Here is a 21,021-nt window from a genome sequence, read left to right as displayed (position 1 = left end):
ATTTTAAATCTATTAAAATGCCCTAGGTGAATGTTCATGACCCAGGAATGGTGGACTTGCTCTAGTGGCTAGACAATCCATTGAGCAAAAATCAAAACAACAACAACAGAACCATCAGTTGGAAGGTGGGGGTGGGGAAGCTAACAAGTGAGCAAGTACTTGAAAGAACAAGCTCCTGGGAGAAGGAAAGGTCAAGGAATAAATCTTGCCACCACTGGACACTCCTCACTAAAAGGTAAATACCAATTTATCATTTGAGAAAAAGATGCTGAGAAGCTGAGCAGAAAGGCTACAGAGAGACAGAAGTTTCTCGACTTCCAATTTCTTTGGACTGGTCAGGGAAAGCCAGGAGTCCAGGGATTCTAAGACAAGAGAGAGAGAGAGCTCGAACCTAAGATCCCTTGGGAAAAGGAAGACAAGGGAGCCCTACATGCATCTCCTCCAGCCTTCACAAATCCATATGCCATGGCACTACAGAAAAGTCTTGGGAAAAGGGAAAGATTTCAATGTAATTTCCAGTACTCACAAAGTAGTGGGGAATAAAGTACGACAAACAAACCTTGGCAATAAAGAAACCCTAGTAAATTCCAAAGATTTTTCAGCTGGAAGACATGAAAACAAAGAACCCCAGGAGTGATGTTGAAGCAGAAGTAGCATAGTTCTTCTAAGTAATAAAACTCAGCCTTGATGTAATGCAAGTCTGGTTGTCCTAAGGTGATGTGTCCCAATGTAACTGCAACCATGTGCGGAAGGCACTGACTCATTGAGTCTCTGCAGCCTTCCCAAAAAGTTAATGGCACTACAGAGACATGCCCAAAATAAAAAGCAAACAATAGAGGCAGATTGATCAAGGGTTGATCAAGAAGAAGTTGAAGTTATCAGACCTTAGCATTAAAATAATTTTAACTGATATAGGTTCAGAAAACACTGAGAAATAAGCTAAATTTTATGAGGAAACTGGAGCTTATAAAAACAGTCAAATTCTATAGCCATGGAAAAGACAATCATTGAAATTGTGAACAACACAATAGGTTGGGTAAGACCAGAGGATGGCAGACTACCTCTTGTGGGTGCAATTTGCTCTACTCCTTGTTTTGAAGAATATTTTACCTTGATATACAAGTATGCCTATCTATTAACATGTTGTCAAGGGATGCTATGGTGCCAAACTCAGAGTTGTCTGGTTATGTTCAGCAATATATCCCCCACATATATTTAATATCTGAAGTTTTGCATATAAAGAATGACATGTGAATTAGGCAAAGAAGTCCCAGAGGGACTATAGTTCAAGAGAATAATATCAGAAATAAGGACCAAAATTTGTTTCACAAAAAATACTAGTGATTATTTTTTATAGAATTAAAATAGAATATACATACTGTAGTCTAATTGACTCAGGAGACTGAGGCAGGAAGATCATAAATTTGAGGCCAGTCTCAGCAGCTTTGCAAAACCATGTCCCCCAAAAAATTAATTAATTAATTAAATGGTTTGAGGATGTAGCTCAGTGGTTGAAAATCCCTGGGTTCAGTCCCCAGTACCACAATAAATAAAAAAGTGAGTAAGTAAATAAATAAATAAATAAAAATAAAGTTGTGGGCATAAGATAGTAGATGGGCCCTGATGGTAGTCTAAATTATGTATAATTGCAATTAAAAAAAGAAGGGAAAAAGTAAGACTGCTATAATACTTAAAATAATGACTAGGAGTTTTTAAAGGTGATGACATATATTATGCTAGAGATTCAAAAATTATTATGGAGGTCACTCTTAGGAATTCAAACAAATAAAAGCTACCTAAGCACATACAATGTAAAGTGAAAATAGTAAAAATAAAATATAGCTGGTGTGAGGTTTGCAAGTGAGAGATGTTTGCCTTCAAAGAGCAACAACAAAAACCAGCAGTTAATAGTATTCTCAGTTCAAAAAATGAAAGCCAGAAGTCAATGGACAGAATGTAATATCTCAAAGAAAATCACTGCCCAAAACAAGCTTTATATCCACATATTTCAAATTGAAAACTAAAAAATAAATATTTTCAACCCAACTAAAACTGAGAGAATCCTTGTACAGTAGGCTCACAAAAGAAAAATTACTAAAAGTAGCTCTTCAGGTAGGAGGATATGAAAACAGAGAAAAGCATGAAAATTCAGTAAAGAATAAAGTGTAATGGAAGAGAACTGTATGTGGGTAATCTAAATACGTCCTCACTATATAAAGAAATGGCATCTCATGGAATCCAAAATATATATAATTAAAATGCATGACGTATGCATAGTGTATAACCCAGAAATCTCACTTCTATACTTAAACCCAAGAGGTACGTATATGTACACACAGACGTGCATGTTCACACATATGCACATACACTCCAAAAGGCATGAAGAGAAGGAAAGACATTACAATATTAACTTAAGATGCTAAAATCTGGGAGAATTGTTAAGTGTAAATCTACACAGCCACACCATTTACAGTTAAGATACAGCAAATTACCAAAGACCAAAGCTTTATTTTAAAAATGAGAATGAGTCTGATAAACTACAAAAGCACTTCTATTTTTTAAGACCAACGTGGTAACATTAAGGATTTAAGGAAACCTAAAGGTACTAAATTCCAGATAGAGACAAATGCTTCCTAGGACAGAATGACTCATGGTCATCTTGAATCATGGGACCATGGTGAATGCAAGAGAAAAAGTTGCCAAGAAAGAAAGGACAGAAGAGAAAGGAAGGAGATATCAGCAGAACATGCAACACAATTTAACCTGCCACCTGTGTACTGGTATGAAGGAGCAGAGTTCTGAAGAGTCCCAGTCAAAAGTGCATACTCACCCACCTGCCAATTGTTTTTCCTCAGGACATTTATTGAGTATGTTGTGGCCATATGAGGAAGGCTGAGTATCGAGTTTCAGGTGTGCCAAAAAAAAAAAAAAAAAAAAAAAAAAAGCAAAACCCTGCATCCAATCAGACAGAGCAGCCAAGAGAGAGGGTCCCAACCCCTGTGTACAAAAAAACTTTCATGGAGCCTCTGGAGAAGAGACATCAGATGCCTACATCAGGGTCAAGGGAAGAAAGTAGACAGGAGCTGCCCAGGGCTTTCAGGAACAAAGAAGTGTAGTCTAAGAAGTGAAGCAGAGTGGGAAAGACTCTCCCAGAAGGTAGAAATCTGCAGGTGGCACTGGAAACAAATGCAATTCTTCATGCCCCTAAGAACTTATGGCAAGGTTGTATAGCATAAAGATATTTCTAGAGGTGCCAATGCAAAAATTCCAGGGAATAACTTGGTCTTACTCTGGAAACATTCAGAACCAGTGGAGACTCACTCATACTAAAGTCTGAAGCAAAATCTAGATCCAGCACAAATGCAAATTAGATATACTATGTCTCTACTTTGGTGACATGACAGAGAAACAGTAGGAAGAACTAGCACCTACTTCAGTTTCTACTATTCTTTTACATAAAATATGTGGTATGCAGGATACTGTGACCCATTATTAAAAGCACAGACTCTCATGGTCAGGTAAATATTTCAGGTCTCATTTCCTGGCTGAAAAGTGATCTCAATATATAGCATCCTCTCCTTTCTGCCCACCTGTCTGAATTTGGCTAAGCAATAATGTTTTGAAAGTAATCTCTCTTACTGTTGCATATATGATTATAATTAATCTAAAACATGAACTGGTTAGACCCAGAGGCTAAAAAGGATTTTACAGCTTGCATAAGATGATGAGAATCACACATCTTATTTAAAAGCTTTCTAATCAGAATATCTCCATAATCACTTGTAAATCCAAAGTAATTATCTGATATTTTTCTTTTGGTTACTACTCCATTAGATTTCAAAGAATGCCTATCTTTAAAGTTCACTCTTAATTAAACAAATTCATCCTAATCATACCTAGAAATACCCATATTACTCATTTTAAAACGCTGTGAAGTTTGAGTTGAAAAGTCACTGTGAATAGTTTACATCTTAAGAGACTGTCTCATTTATTTTGACTGTGTCTATATTTTATGATTGCTTATGTAGCATTTTCAACTTTAAAATTAATGTCAATGAATCCTTCTGAACACCAGCTGCCATCCTAGTTAAATCTTAAATAGACAAATTGCTCATATTTCATGTACCAGTTATTCTTGAAAAAGCTCATCAAAGTGGCATTATGCCCTGTTTTACAAGTATGCAGAGTTCTTTTTCTACTAGGGAAAAAAACAAGGACAACTTAGAATTCATTAGTCAGGAAGCATAAATGCCGTTTTCTTTGGGCTATTCTGCTACTTTCTTCCTAAATTCTCAATACCAACAGCAAATCTATGAGAAGGGATTTAAAATAATCCATACCAACTTTCCAATTTTTTTTCATCCCTTCTTTTCTATTATCCCCATCTGGATTGGGCTTTTTTTTTTTTTTACCTGTACTTTGATTATTCCAGATCTTATTGGACGCTCAGTAACCAACTCCAGCTGTCCTGAATTACCCACATGCCTAGAAGTCTGGGCTAAATAGACAATTTCATCACAGGTCCCAGGCATATGAGAGGTGTATAAGTAACTGCACTGCACAAAAGCTAGCTCACCTCAATTTTACATTCTGAACTAGAAGAGGAGAAAACTATGATTTCATTTCAACTGGAGAGAACCAGAATAATGGTTTGTCATGGCAATTCTGGAATTGAAAGAACATAATTTCTATCAGTTTGGGCTGGAGAACACTGGCTCAGAAAACTCACCTACAGGATCTGATAGGATATTGATGACAGGAACAGGAGAAAACTTTTGTGAAGAAGAGAATAGTATATGAAGGAATTCCTGGGAAATACATGTTAGAGCACATGTTTTAGGATTGGGTATTCCTTAGCCTCATGAACAAAAGAGGTTTTGACAGTTTCCTTCTAATATTCTCTAAAAATTACTTTTACCAGTAAATGAAACTTTATTGAAGTTTCAGAAAAAATCACAAAGAAGGATATTACATCTTATCATTTAACCAAATAATCATTTCCAAAATAATTTATATTAGGTGTCATTTATACTATAATGAGGAATATTTATATTATTCAATAGCACAAGCAGCAAACCAGAAGTGAATGCCTATAGGTAGAAATTAATCATAAACTTGTTTGTTCGGTGCCCACCATAAAAACAACGGATTCAAAATGTTTAGATCAGGAATGTTACATCTACAAATTTACTGGAGTGTCTGCTCTTCTCTGTTGTCTTCCATATTTAACAATTTTCATTTTCTAGCTGAGCGCTGAAGGCATGCAGACTGTGAACTTGTATGATCATCACTACTGTCAACTAATCTTCTCTTTTCTCTACAACACTCCAAAGCTGTCATTCAAAATGAAGAGGGAAAAAGAAAAGAAAAAAAAAATCTTGGCTGATGAAAATAGTTTCATTTATAAAAGATTACATGATATCTACTGAAATATCTTCTTATGTTATGGATTATAGGCATGTTAGGTTTTGTTTTGTTTGTTTTTGTGGTTATTTCAATAAATAAGAGTCATAAACACAGAGAGAATTTTTTGTACATTAAATGCAAGTTTCAAAATTCTATCTACTTTGAAGAGGTGCAATAGCACTGTGGTTAACAACAGAGACTCTGGGACAAGCTGCCTTAGTTTAGATTTTTTTTTTCCCTATCATTTATTAGCTATGTGACTTTGGACAATTTACTTACATACACTGTGATCTAAATTTCTGAAATTTAAACAGGGATTATTCTAGATATCTAGCATCAGTTAATTAAATCCTTTTCCAAAACACAATCATTCAATTATGTACTTTGAATTATGCTTAGTAATTTAGTAAATTTTCTAGCATATTTAATTAGAAATAATGCCAGGTGTGGTGATATAAACCTGAATCCCAGTGGCTTCTAGTCTGAGTCAGGAGGATCCCAAGTCCAAAGCCAGCCTCATCAACTTAAGAGATGCCAAATGGTTTGGGATATGGCTCAGGTTTAATCCTGAGCAAACAAGGGTACCAAAAAATAAAATAAAATAAAAAAGAATAATGCAGAAGATATTTGCCTTCTTTTAGGATTCAGTACTGAATTTACTATTAACTACACATTCTAACAGATGCTCCCAAATTATGTAATAGAAAATAAGACATTAAAGGGCTAGGACTTCATTTTAACTTGAGTACATTTCTAAGGTTTTAAATATCAAAAGTGGTTATCTTTTACATCAATGGATGTTCACTTATCGCAGTTTAAAATTCATTGCCTGCAGAACAAACAACTCTTATTTTCAACATTGTCATTTAAATTATTTTCAATATTGGTAAGATTTTAGTTTGAATGAAGATTATTTCTCTAATGAATATTTATGTACTAAATCTCCAATTCTTTTCAAAATATTAGAAGGCCTAACTCTGCTGGATATCTAGTATTGTTTATCATTCATAGGTTTTAGAATAGTGATTCTGCAGAAATCACATTATTGCACTGAAAAGTTCAATAATCAAAGTCACATTTTTTCTATAAAGTTAATATTGAAGAAAATACACCCTTACATATATCTAATAGATACTTGAATAATATACAATTCTTAAATATTTGAATGGACCAAGTGGTTCTATAATATTGACATTTAGCACACAGGATTTTATCCAAGTTAAGGAAGCTCATTCTCTTCCTATAAATGATCCTGCTTCTCTCTTTAGGTTACATTTTGGAGAATAATAACGTCCTCAAAAAACATTTCTGACTTAGCCAGTTCTCTTCTCCTGTCACCAACCCTATTGTATCGTCCCATGAGTTCTGTTTTACAGCATTAGATAAAAGATGTCGGAATCCATTAGTGCCTCACCTAGAAGTTTCTTCTCTGATTTCAAATAAAAAGAGAGAATGTGGATGAAATTAATTTTCTCACCTAAAAGCTGAGTCATATGATAGGAAGCAATAATAAGAGAAAACAGGGGAAAAAATTGAAAGAGATAGTAAAGGGCAAAATTTTATCTGGCAGACTTTCTTGTAATTTCTTGTATTTCTGTGATTACATAACAAGATTTTAGACTACTTATTTCTAGTTTTGGGTAAATGTTATCCATAGGATTCATGTTTATCTCCCAGCCCCTCATTCATTTATTTTTAGAGAACAAAGGCATAGCAGCTAATGGATGCTGTCCCAAACATTTTCATCAATATACAGTTGCTTTGAAATTGCTTACAAATGGGGCACACTAAGAAGACATGCCTCTGAGATATTAATCCAGGAATTATAAACATATTAATTCATACTAGCCTTTAAAATATATTATGAATTAATGTCATAAATAAAATGTAAAATCAAATCGCTCACATAGTAAAAAAATAACTGCAAAACAATACATCAAGAAATTTGCAAATCTAAGCATGAGTTATTCCAATTTCTACATTAATAATTTTCAAGTGTACATTTGTTGTACTGTTAGATCGCCCTGTGAGACAATATAAAGGGACATCAATTAACTTTATCCTTCCAATTATTGGTATGAAAAGTCACTACTCCTGTAGGGATGGAAAATATCAGAGAATTTCATGGAACTGCAGTGTAATATGAAATTTGGGAAATTTCTTAGCTGGTGACTAATCCTTCACTTTATGGAAATGTATAAGAAGAGAGTGATGATAAATATAAATGTTGAAAAGAAAATAAAAATTCTAATATTCTTCAAACATCAGTGTCTCATTTTAGCAAAGAGCAAATGAAAAATCAAAGCAAATTACCACATGCCCACAATAACAATCCCAAGAATGATCTTTGAAACAGTATTTGATGTGCAAAAACTATTTAAGTTATCCACACACTGGACCCCTACAACTTCCTAAAAGGAATTTTCCCTGTACATTCACATACCTGGTGTTTTAGTCAGGTTTTTGTTTTCTTGGTTTTATTTACTTATTTACTTACTTACTTCTGTGACTAAAAGACATGAAAAGAACTATTTTAGGGGAGGAAAAGTTTACCTAGGGGCTCAAAATTTCAAAAGTCTCAGTCCATATAAGGCTGGCTCCATTCCTCAGGGATCAAGGCGAGACAGAACATCATGGCGGAAGACTGTAGCAGAGGGAAGTGTGTCACATGATAATCAGGAAGCAGAGAGAAACTCCACTGGCCAGGTACAAAATATACACCCCCAAAATGGGCCCCCAATGACTCACGTCCTCCAGCTACACCTTACCTGCCTTCAGTTCGCACTCAGTTAACCCAATCAAGGGATTAATTCACTGATTGGGTTAAGGCTTTCATAGCCCAGTCATTTCTCCTCTAAAACTTCTTGCATTGTCTCACACGTGAGCTTTTGGAGGCATCTCACATCAAAACCATAACAATTGGAAAACTATGTTTTCAGTCATTCATTCCTGAGCCCCAAATGATCTTCCTTTTATTAAGACTGCAGCACTCAACTCCAAGTTAGTTGCCTTATTGTCTGATCCAGATTTTTAACCCCCTGGTCTACAGGACCTCTCTGATTAACTATTGTGGATCAATTACCTCTCTTCTTACTGTTCTTCTCATGAATTATGAGGACACCACTACTTACTGCTCACTACCATGTGAAAAAAAGAGCTATCCTCCTCTTCTTCCCAGTGTTTATCTTTCTGGTTATTAACTGCTGTACTTACAGCCCATTTCCATATAACACTTATTTTTCACCTAACCACCCATAAAGGAGTGCAAATTCAAATTTGCATATTTAATTCGTCTCTTCTTTCACACTATCAGGAGCATCCACTGCATCCCCTGTGTGAGTCTTCTTCCTGAACCATCCTGAATGGAGTACTGTAGGACAAAGACTGAGTTTTTTCTGGATTTCTGTGGGTAGGAGGGTATTTTCTAACCCCTACCAAACTGAGGAGTTTAATGAATTCTTAAGGAATGACCCTGAGAGTGTGTCCCCACTTCACATCCATTATTTAGTGGCTATCTTCCATGGTCACCAGTCCTCTAAGCACAAACAGATTATAGAGAAGCATAAAAGTAAGAATGGTACATGGCAGTGTTTTTCAGTATAGTTTCTTTAAGACTTGTCAAAGCATGATCAGCATTACCCAGGATTATGAGAGAAATACATATTCTCAGTTCCCACCCAGACATACACAATAACTGTGTTTTAACTGCTCTACCACGAGATTCTGATGTAGGCACAAGTTGAGGAACACGGCAGTGGAGATCAGGATACCTGGGTTTGTGGGGGTGTGCCAGCCTGGACTCACTAAAAGCAGCCCTAGGTGATACTGCTGAGAACACACTCCTCTGCATGGTTCCCAGAGCTCCTCCTTCTAGTGTTCTGTCTTGCCTTTCTCACCTCATTCCACTTAGCACTTGAACACCCTCTGATCCTTATCCAACTTTGTTCTATTCCATCAGTAATTCCAGGAATTCAGAGTTGATTTTTTTTTTCCCCAAGTGCAATAATTCCTCCTCTACTTGTTGTTCTAAGTAGAGTGATCCTTTGAAAAATACGGTAGTTAAAGTAGAGACTGCTGCACAAAATCATAAAACTTGTGCTCAAGGAACACACTTAAACTTATGGACTTGAGAATACATAAATTTAGTACACTATTTCACTACACAAGCACCTAGGTAAAAAAAAATAATAATAATAATACACATTTTCTGTAATGGGAAATGGAAAATTGTTAGTTTTGAAATTGCATACAAGGGTAGGATATACTATTTAGGCTGTAATATATTTGCTGAGATCTCTTATTCTCAAATGATAAGGTGTTTTATTTCATTTCCATTGAGGGAAAATTTGGAAACTATCTTGTAATGTGGATGTTTCCATGACCTTTAGAGTTAGTTATCTAAGGATAAAGCATATATCCAAATACGTTTTCTAAAAAAAAATTAATTACTTATTTTAAATATTTTAATTGTCTTACTCATATATTTAAATTAAATAACCAAAATTTGGAAGATTTTTTTGTTTCCTAGAATAAAGTGTGTTTTATATAAATACTGAGCAATATATTAATTACAAAAAGAGGCAAACTAAATACAGAGAAAATAAAGAGATCAAATCACTGCTACATATAATGCTTAACGTTTTTTGATGATTCACCCTCATTACTAATATTTCAATCAATGAGATTTTTGTAAAATTTCAAATTTTCAAATGAAGAAGGTTAGATTTTTTTGTAGTTGATCTAAAAAAAAACTTCAATCAACAATTTGTAAACAATCACTCTTCTTTTCTATGTAAACTCAGAATTATTGTCCAAAAGCAAAATTCAATAGATAAAAACACCTAGTCCAAGTAAAATGTTCATACATCTATGAGGTATAAATGGCAATTTCTTGACTAGAAAGCTACATAAAGACAGTTTTGTCTTTAAGTCAAGCAAAATTTAAAAATTATAAGCAAAAAATTGAATTATAGAGTATTATAAACCTGTCACTAGAAAAATTGATACTTCAATATGCTTCAATATAATCAGATTTGATCTTTACATAAAAGATTTTTAACTCCAGAAGGAAATGTTCTTAATAAAAAGTTATACATAGCAATTATATCTGGTTTCTTAAGCATGTATATTGAACTCAGACATGGTTCAGGGCTCTAGAATTTATGCTGAAAAAAAAATCAACCAAATGAAGCTGATACTTATATTAGTTACTTATATTAGTTGAATACATCTAAAGTTCAGAGTAATTTTCACACTTTGCCAAATAATTTTTTACACTCACATATGCACAAATACAAACATAATGAGACATGCACAAGATGTCCTAGTGAAGAATAGAGCCAGGGTTACCCTATTTTCATTGTTTGTGACTAAAATTCTGCTATGTCTTCATCAAAATTGAAAATCAAAGTATTAAAATAAAATTAAGAAAACAACCAAATGAAAGATTAAAACGTTTGCTGAACTATACTTAAAACTGGGAGTGATGCAAATTACATGTCCAATATCTTCACTCTGTGATAACTGTAGAGCATTCTTCTAGAAACATAAATATATGGTTCTCAGAGAGATTTATAATATACTAAGATGAAAGTAATTGAAATATTATCCAAATCGTGGATCAAAAGAAAAACGTACATAAAAAAGAAGTGAAAATCAAACCAACAAACCACCCACAAAGCATAGTTACTATCAATATCAAAAACAAACAAAACAAATCTCTGTTTCATTTTTGTATTCCTATGATATTTAAGACAACTCTAAATATGTACTTGTCTTTTGTCAAATTTTAATGAAACTTGAAACTTGAGTATTTACATTTAAATCTTTCTTTTCTGTCTAGCAACTCTTCAAGATTGTAAACAATGAGAAACATAAATAATGGCACCAATAAAGAATTCATGTAGTCTATTATCAAAATCCCTTCAAAGGAACATCCCATGTGATTTTATTTAAGTTTTATGTTTAGTACCTAGAGAAGTGATGTCAAATTCAATTCATTACTTTTCTTACAAATCATTTAAATTCAAATCAATATGAACACAAAAGTATTGCTAAATCCATCAATAACATCACTAAAATAAACCTTTTCTTTAGTGTTATACAAACTCAACTCCTAAAGCAACATTTCATACCAGAGATGGAGTATTTCTTTCAATTATTATCATGAATGAGAGATTAGTTATCACAAATGACAAGTCATATTCCTAAATATGAAATTTATATTTTAAGTATATGTCAACATGTAGAAGACTTTAAGAATATAAATTTGCAGTCTATGAAAGATGACTATCAGGGTTTTTTTTAATCTTTTGAAAAATCCTTAACATTCAAAGTTTGCTTCTGGAAAACTTTTACATTTAGACTATATTATTTTCCTTGTCTGATGTAACAAATCATTTAAAACTTGGTGGCATAAAATAACAGAAATGTATTCTTTCAAAGTTGTGGATGCTTCTAGAGAAGTTGGAAATCGAAGTGTCAGCAGAGATTTGTAGGGGTGTCTATTGCATCTCTCTTTTCTAATTGTGGTAGCATCCAGCAAACTTTGGCAATCCTTGGCCTGTGATTATGTTACCTCAATCTCTGCTTCTGTCTTTAATTTTGTCCTCCTGCTCCTTCCTTCTCCTGTGTGTTTCCTTTAAATAGATGTACTTTTTGAATTAGGTCCCACCTGAATAATATAGGTTGACTTCTTCTTCGAGAGTGCTCTAATGAATCTGCAAAGATACTTTCCTCCAAATAAGGTAACATTCCCAGGATCCAGGGATGTGACATGGATATACCCATGGAATGATGACCCTCAATACATAAACTAGACATCAGGATTACATGATTTTTTTGTTATTGTATGCAATAGGCAAAATAATAGCCCCTCAAATGTATCTACAACCTAATCCCTAGAACATATTTCATTTAAAATAAATAAGATTTTGAAGAAGTGCTTAAAGTTCTTGAGACAGAATGATTATCCTTGATTATCCCTTGCAACAATGTAATCAAAAGCATCTTTTTTTGAGGAAGAAGGCAGGAGAATCAGAGTGAAAGATGTGTTAATCGTAGCACAAGTCAAAGTGGACCCAAAGACTGTCATACAGCCTCTAGAAACAGGACAAGGGAAGGAATGGACACGTACCCTGGTCATCCAGGGGAAACATAGCTCTTGATTCTACCCCCATGAGACTGACTGCAGCCTTCTGCTTTCAGATCTGGAACAATACATTTATATTGTTTTAAGTTACTATCCACCATTTTTTAAAGCAAATAAACAGTTGTATATATGGCTTTAAGAACAACGCCCGATTTAACTGTGGTCTTAAATTAGGAATGCCTGAGTTGAGGAAAAATAAAATCTATTTGAGTATTTAGTTATGGTATTTATTTTGCATGAATTTGGTTTGGTGTTAACATACTCATCAATCCAAAGCTTGTTTTGTTTTCCATTCCCTTCTACATACTGTTTGTGGTTGACACAGCAAAAAGATAGGTAATGGACGGACATAACATTTTATGGGGGCTGCTTTCATTAGTCCTTCCACTCTTAATAAAGCTTTGTCTAAAAATGTCCATGTGCAAATAGGAGACAAATTAATACATTGGTTTAAAAATCACTCAAAGGTATTAAGTAGCTAATAAATCTCAAAGAAATTCATTGTCCTTCAATATAAAAGTTGTAAGTTAAAACTGAAATCACGATGTTGATGTATGCTATATTTATTGTGCTTGCCCTTATACTTCAATGAAGTACACCTTGTGTTTCAATTTTCTTAAAAGAAGAAACTAAGATGTTGGTGCGTGTAGGAAGGAGAAGAGCAAGGAGTACTGATATTAATAATGTCGTCTCTCAATTTAATTTGTTTGCTATTATTTTCCAATCCTGTGCCATTTTAATAGCATGAAAATTAATCTGGGAAGTTATTAATATTTAAGTATTAATAAATGATTGTCACATTAAGAAATTATCCTCATTTATTCTATGTATCACAAACATGAATTTCCTTTATAAAACGAAGAAATCTGTTTCAAAGTCTATCAAAACTGCCAAAAGGTATTCATAAATCAGATTTACTATTACTTAGAATTTCTATTATATTCCATATATTCTTTCAGTTGTCACTATATTGCCATCTTGGCTCCATGATACTATATTTTCTTAAAAATTATATGAAAAAAAATCTAACTATGGAAGCAACTTAACCTTACTAACTTGTATTATTTCTTGACTTTATTTTACTGACTTTTCTCTAGTGCTTTAGTCAGCATTATTTAATACCTTATTCCTGCTCTAGCATTTAAACATCCATGAAGTAAAAATGATTAATTCTGACACCAATCTTGACTTTCTACTTGTAAGTAAAAGATTAAGAAATACTTTTAAGTAGTCATTATGTATGTGTGTGTGTGCATTTACAAACAATTATTTAATCTTAGTGATTATTTAATCTTAGAGATTTATTTGAAGTTTCCTCAACATAATATAATGATATCTTGATGAAAAGGTCATTCTATCATTTCATCTTCAAGACCTGAAAATATATATATATAGAGGAAATGTCTTTTTTAAAATATATTTGTCTTAATATCCATTAACTTTCAAAATATGTTAAAGATTTGGAAACTTTAAAGATATGAAAATGCTCAATTTAAAATTTTTGCATATTAAAGAAAAATATAATTCCTGTGTTTACTACTTTTTCATGAAAAGGTGATAGATTACAGTAACTTGGGATTTTCATTAATAAAAGATAACTTTAATCATTTTCAACCAAAAGTAGTTGTAATCTTTCTCATCACTCAGCAATCCCACAGAAGAGAGTTCCCTTGTCTCAGCCATTTAGGAACATTCTGACTGCTGAGTTTCTGCATGAGGTGTATCATGGGATGTTCTGGAAATACATGAAAATTCAAAAGCCTCACAAATAGGTAATACTTCATGGTTGTTTCTCAATGTAGACACTTCAGAATATTTATTGTTCTCTCCAAAATGTGTGTATCTGTGTATGCAAGCATGCATGCATATATAAAATAGGTTGTTCTAATTCACCAAAAACTAAAACAAGACTTTAATTATTTACTTCTGAATAAACATTTGTCAAGTAAATGACACTTTGAAATTTTTGGAAGTAAGCTAATAGCAGCAATGAGATACAGGATTGCATTCATCTTTTCTTCCATTGTTGATATTTAATAATATCATTTGAATGAAAGGAGGAAAGATTGTCCATACTAACATAGCCAGGGTGACTTTGCTCATTTTCCCAACAACTGTAAGAATCTAGAGAGGAAAAACCTTGTGCATCCATTAAGTACAAATAAATACAGGATCACATCACAAGAACCCAAGGATGTGAGGATGAAAGGAGAAGTGAGTGTTTGCTCCTGGCTGCATCCCAGCAGATAATAAAATTTTCTTTGAAGAAAAAAGTCAATTTGCTTTGGAAAGGTATCTTTGGAAATATTTATATTTCAGAAAAGAAAAGAACAAATGTAAAACTTGATAAGAGAAAACATATCAGGACATATTTTTTTAATTTTAAATATCTTTCCTTCCAACATTTATAAGAGTCATTCAAAGAGACAGGCATAAAAAGCAGAAGTAGAATAAATTAATGCAGATGTAGAATATTCAGTTATTATGACTTGAAATAAAATTATTTAAGTTAATTTTTAGCAATGAGAATATTAAATGATCTGGTGTGAAAAAAAAATCTGGTGGAGAAAAAAAGATGGTAGAATTTTTACTTTAATAGTATCAATTTGAAAAAGACCTTAGACTAGTGTTATTGTTTGGATGTGAGGTATCCCAAAAAGCTCATTGTGTGAGACAATGCAAGAAGATTTAGAGGAGAAATAATTGGTTTATGAGAGCTTAACCCAATCCATTAATTTACCACTAAATTAATCCCATCAAGGGTAACTGAAGGCAGGTGAGGTGTGGAGGGAGGAGGTAGATCATTGGGAACCCACCTTGGGGTATATATTTCATATCTGGCAAGTGGTCTCTCTCTGCTTTCTGATCATCATGAGATCCATTTGCCCTCCACCACACTCTTCTGCCATGATGTTCAGCCTCAAGTCAAGCCCTGAGGAATGGAGCCAGCTGTCTCTGGACCTAGACCTTCAAAACTGTGAGCCCCCAAATAAAATATTCCTCCTCTACAATTGTTCTGGTTGGAGTTTTTAGTCATAGACATGAAAAGTTGACTAAAAAGTCAGGTTACATTTTTCTGTAATATGAAGGGATTCTAGCAAAGACCTTAAACAATAAAAATGTGCTTCATTTTTTAAGTCCTTATAATAGCTTCCTTTATTTAATGATTGATATAAAGCAATAAAAAATAGATAAAAATTTGTGTGTATAATTTTGAAGACTTTATTACACCAAGTAATTATTTGGAAGGCACTTATAAAATACTTTATTTGTCTATCACTGAATGCTATTCACTCAGCTGACATACTATACTGATAAAAGAAATGATACATTTTCATGTCTGTAAAATGACTCAAATTTCTGTGAGAAACAATTCTTTTAGAAAACAAAGTAATTCTAGAAAATCTGTCAATATGTGGAAAGAAATTCTAGAAAATCTATAGATTTTTAATTATTGTCACTAAATATTACATTTGCACGAAATAGAGTAGTTTGATCTAATAGAGCAGATACATTGAACCATAGTTAATAATCAGTTTCTTGATATATTTCTAACATATAAAATCACTTTTATTTCTCTTTGGATGTGAAATTGGAAACTGTGACAATAAGAAATTTCATAAAAAACAATAATGAAATTAAAGATTTTTTAACACAACCAGAAATGGCTCATATGTTCACAAGATTTTATTTGTGAAACATTCCATAATTCCATCAAATTTCATCTTGCAAAATTATTTCCATTAAATGTTAAAAAGGCAACTCAAATTATATTTTCACTATTGCTTATATCATTCATATCTCAGATAATTTTATGGCAATTAAGTTAATATAGCTAATTTTTTTTTATTTTACAAAAGGCCATGCAATTCAACTGTTGCCATGCAACAAATATCTGTACTAGACTTTTCTGTGAACACAATCTTCAGAGAAAAGTTTTCTCAGTTTTCCAAGACATACAAAATGTAGGTAGCCCCCTTTTTCCCCCTAGGCATTGTCATATCTTGTTTGTGATCATGATGTATTCAAGACTGAAAACTTGTCACACAGAGAATGGCAAACTGTAGATGTAGAAAGAATCTGGGCACTCTGTCACATAACTAAATAGCTGAGTCAGCTGGATAAAGACATTTTACCTTTGATTTTGGACCCATTTACTTTTATACTTGAGTTCAGGTTTCAGTTACCTGCAGCATGACATGCCCCAAATGACACTGAATGAGTGTTGGCTCCATTAACTCTAATTAAGACAATAAATCTGCGGAACATATCATCACTGACAGTTGTAAATATTGCAAGTTTACCTTAACTGCAATATACTATGTACCATTAGCTTAATAAATATAGTTTATACCTAATAAGTCTTATGATGCTTATGGCTTGGCTATATATAAAATAATACTTAACAAATGACATCATCAATCATATATATAATATATATATAATCTTTTTCCCAATAATTTGCAGTTATAATAGATAACATAGAAAATTGGTGAATTTCATTTATTACTATAACATAGGTACAATTCTCTACACTAGACTATAATGGAAAATTAACAAATGTTAAGTCAGCATTCATTATATAGTTTACTTATTTGTAATAATCTTTAACCCTTTCTCTTCAGTAAGTCATAAATTGTATTATCTCCATTATTACTCAGCATCTAAATCACAGCAACTTCGATCTTCTATCACAGCAATTACAGAATACAAATTTTAAGGGCTCATATTGTCCCAAGAGATGATTCAACTTTCTACTTTTATTCTGATAACTTGGTGATGTTGAATGACATGGGATAAAGATAAGATGGTATAGAAACAGATATTTGGGGGGAATTTGAGCTCCACAATGTACAACATCTGGAAAATAGGACAAGTTACCTTATCACCTTCGGATTCAGTCTCCTCTTTTGCAAGCCATGCCATTGACAACATTCACCTTTAATAGATTTTCTGAAGTAGAGAGGAAATAATGCATGCATAGTACACAAGAGGCATATATCTGTATATACATATGCAATAAATAAATATATATATATATATATATATATATATATAATTTTATAAAATATATGTAGTTTTCTCCCAAAACTCCAGAAGCATAATAGTAAATAGATTATTGTTTTACCAGTTTTTAAGTCCCAAATATGGAAACATTGAGTAGGAAACATAATGACAAAATCTTAGTAGCTGAGAGATAGAGGGATACAGGTTATGTATGAAATGCACTATAATAAAATTAAGAACTAAACTGATTTAGGTTCCCAGTTTGAGAGATTCTACTTTATTTTTCTACTTTTTATTCATCCATGGAAGAATGGTAGGGGACTTCAGGAATAAGAAGTTCATCCAAGTAGAAGAAAGTTTTTAAAAATATATCCAAAGGACTTAAATCATCATTCGATGGTGATATAATCACATCAATGTTTATAGCACCTCGATTCACAACAGCCAAACTATGGAACCTATGTAGATGCCCTTCAACAGATGAATGGAAAAAGAAAATGTGGTATATATATATATGCAACCGAATATTACTCAGCCTTAAAGAAGAATGATATTATGGCATTTACAGGTAAATGGAGCTGGAGAATATCATGTTAAGCAAAATAAGCAATCCCCAAAAACCAAAGGCCAGATATTTTCTATGATGGGTGGATGCTAATACACAATAGGGTGGGGGGTGCTAGGGAAAAATCAGGGTACTTTGGATTAGGCATAGGGGAGTGAAAGGAGAGGAGGAAGTATGGGGGTAGGAAGAATAGTAGAATGAATAGAACATTATTATCCTATGTATGTACATGACTACATGACCACTGTGATTCTGTCCTGTACAAGCAAATGAGAAGTTATATTCCATTTATGCATGATGTGTCAAAATGCATTCTACCATCATGTATAACTAATTAGAACAAATAAAATGTAAATTAATTAAAAAATGACCATCACTGATATCTTCAATAGGAATAAAGAGATTATAATTATGAACAAATTACTCAAAATATGTTTATAAAACAAAATATGACCAAAGCTGTACAAAGAGGAAAGTATATCAGAAAAAAAATATCAGGAAAGTATTTGAGAAGTAAGAGCCAATTTGCCCAAAGCTGATCCCCTGAAATATGGCCTCTCAGAAAGGGAGGTTAGTCCTTCTCCAAACTCAGAGATTTATCAAGGACTGAATGATTAATGTAGAACCAACTATGTAATAGTTATTCCTTCTGGACCCATCTTAAAAACATTCTCTGGTCATTACAGGCAAGCACAATCTGCATTCTACACTCTCACCCTTCCTATATTCTCAGTTTGTTTTCACCTATTATCCACACAGCCATTGTAGATGCTAACAAAGTAAGGTGTCCTCAGAGACTATCTTAAGGTTGGGAATAGACAGAGTCATTTAAAAATTAATCCCTTTACATTGAACTTAGAGGAGTTGGCCTCCTGGAAAGCTTTATGAAAACAGGTAGTGGCCAATTATATATATATATATATATATATATATATATATATATATATCCTATTGAACTAACAAATTTGGACCTCAACTGTGATTACCCAACAGAGGGAAGAATATTTTATATTTTTCTACAATAAAATGACAAAGTGACAAATCCTATAGCCTATATGACAAAACCCAAAGGATTGGACCTCAGCCTTCTAATTTTGATAGGAGTTATGCTAGCACTGATATTTCACCAAATCATTGACTTAACAGGATGCAATAGTTATTATATCCTGATCTTTCATCATTATTGTAGAGGAACTAGCGCTTTTCTAATTACCAAATTTAAAAGCACTATAACCCTTTCATCTGGGTCCCTCTCCCAAATCTGATGTCCAGTCCAGTGTTGGCATAATGTCAACAATGGGAATCTCCAAACCTGCTATTGATCTTGTCATTGAGTTTTGCAAAGTGAAATCTGTTGCAATAGGTCCACTATGTCTTTGATTGCCTACCACAGATTTTATTAAATCTCTCAGAGAGTGGAGTAAAGAAGAAAAAGATTTGGAAAATAGAAAACAAATGATTAAAAAAATTAGATGAGTAATCCAGAAATCTAACATCTGAATAATAATTTAAGAAAATTTCAGCTAACAAAAAGATAGAAAATCATCAATTAAATCATAATTAAAGGATGTTAGTTTGAAAATTAAAAAAAAAGTCTATCTGGATCTGAGGAAAATATATCAACACACAAGATTAAGAATTATGTAAACAAAGAGAAGATGTTCTCTGGAAGAAAAAAAAAATTCAGCTTATTTGCAAAGAACCAAATGAAATGACTTTGGCTTTTTATTAGAAACAAGAGAAGAAAGATGTTAGTGAATCAATGCCTACATTTATCTGAATGAAAATTATTTTCAAACTGAATTTTTCCCCCAAACTCTAGAATATTTTCCCCAAGTCAATCAAGTATGTGAAAAAAAAAAAGGTATTTTCAAACATGAAAAGTATCAGAACTTTTGCTTTTAACACACTCTTCTACAGAAAGCAATGGGAAGATGTCCTGAAGCAACATATGCAGGCTCACTATAAAGAAAGCTAGAGACACAGTTAGGAGAGAAGTTGGGGTTACCCCCAAATGGTTAAAAATTGACATCCTAGGCCCACAGTCATATATAAGGCATAGTAGATTGATGTCTAACTCCATCAGCTCACAAAACAGTACCATGCTGTTAACCTTATGAAACTACCAGAAGCTATTCTTTTCCATAACAAGTATGCGAATCAAAAAGGAACAAGATATGAAATATAACATCCTTCAATGGGAAGAAGCAAAGGAATTCTAACATACTAATAAAAAGGCCTAAAATGACTGTCATGCAACTGTAACACAGGGAGAAAGGTTATCATTATTTTGGAAGGAAAATTTGTAGAATATAAACAACTGAAATGAATAAACCTATCATACCCATATGTAAGTGGCCTGGTTGAGAATTATATTAAAGTTTTGGAAGGTATGGGAAAAATTAGCAACAGACGTGCAGAACCTGACAAATGAAAACCAACTGCCTAATTATTAATTTTAGGGATAAGGACAGAAAAATTATCACAGCACACAATAGTGCTCAGATAGGAGCAACAGTGGCCCAGGTTTACTAATAAAAGTATTTTCCTTAATAAAAATGTCCAAATATATTAGAAAATGGAGCAAAGCAACAATGTTGTGCACAAACAAATCCTCATTTATGATAAAAGATGGCAGTATACAATATCATAAACTAATAAATGGTGAGTTTTCTCACTTATTTGAAATATACAGATTTATGAAAATCAGAATAATGGTTAAAAATCAGAGCCTGGTTTCACCAAAGGAAAGAAAAGAGAAATGGAGAATTGTATGATTTGATTATGTACCATCAACAGCATTTGAATTTTTAAAACTGTAAATAAGCTACTTTTTATAAATGAATAATTAATGACCCAAACTAAAAAAAAAAAAAAAAAAAAAAAAAAAAAA

General features: G+C 32.8%; 1 protein-coding gene across 4 annotated transcripts in view; it reads right to left on the bottom strand.

Annotated features, from left to right (window-relative positions):
* Positions 1-21,021, bottom strand: part of Spock3 (SPARC (osteonectin), cwcv and kazal like domains proteoglycan 3) — a 422,602-nt gene that overhangs the window by 310,483 nt on the left and 91,098 nt on the right. The gene's annotated exons all lie outside the window — the stretch shown is intronic.

This window comes from Marmota marmota, unplaced genomic scaffold (genome assembly GCF_001458135.2).
Source record: "Marmota marmota marmota unplaced genomic scaffold, marMar, whole genome shotgun sequence".
Lineage (NCBI taxonomy): Eukaryota > Metazoa > Chordata > Mammalia > Rodentia > Sciuridae > Marmota > Marmota marmota.
Note: the sequence above shows the minus strand (reverse complement) of the source record. Positions and strands in the feature narration are given on the sequence as shown.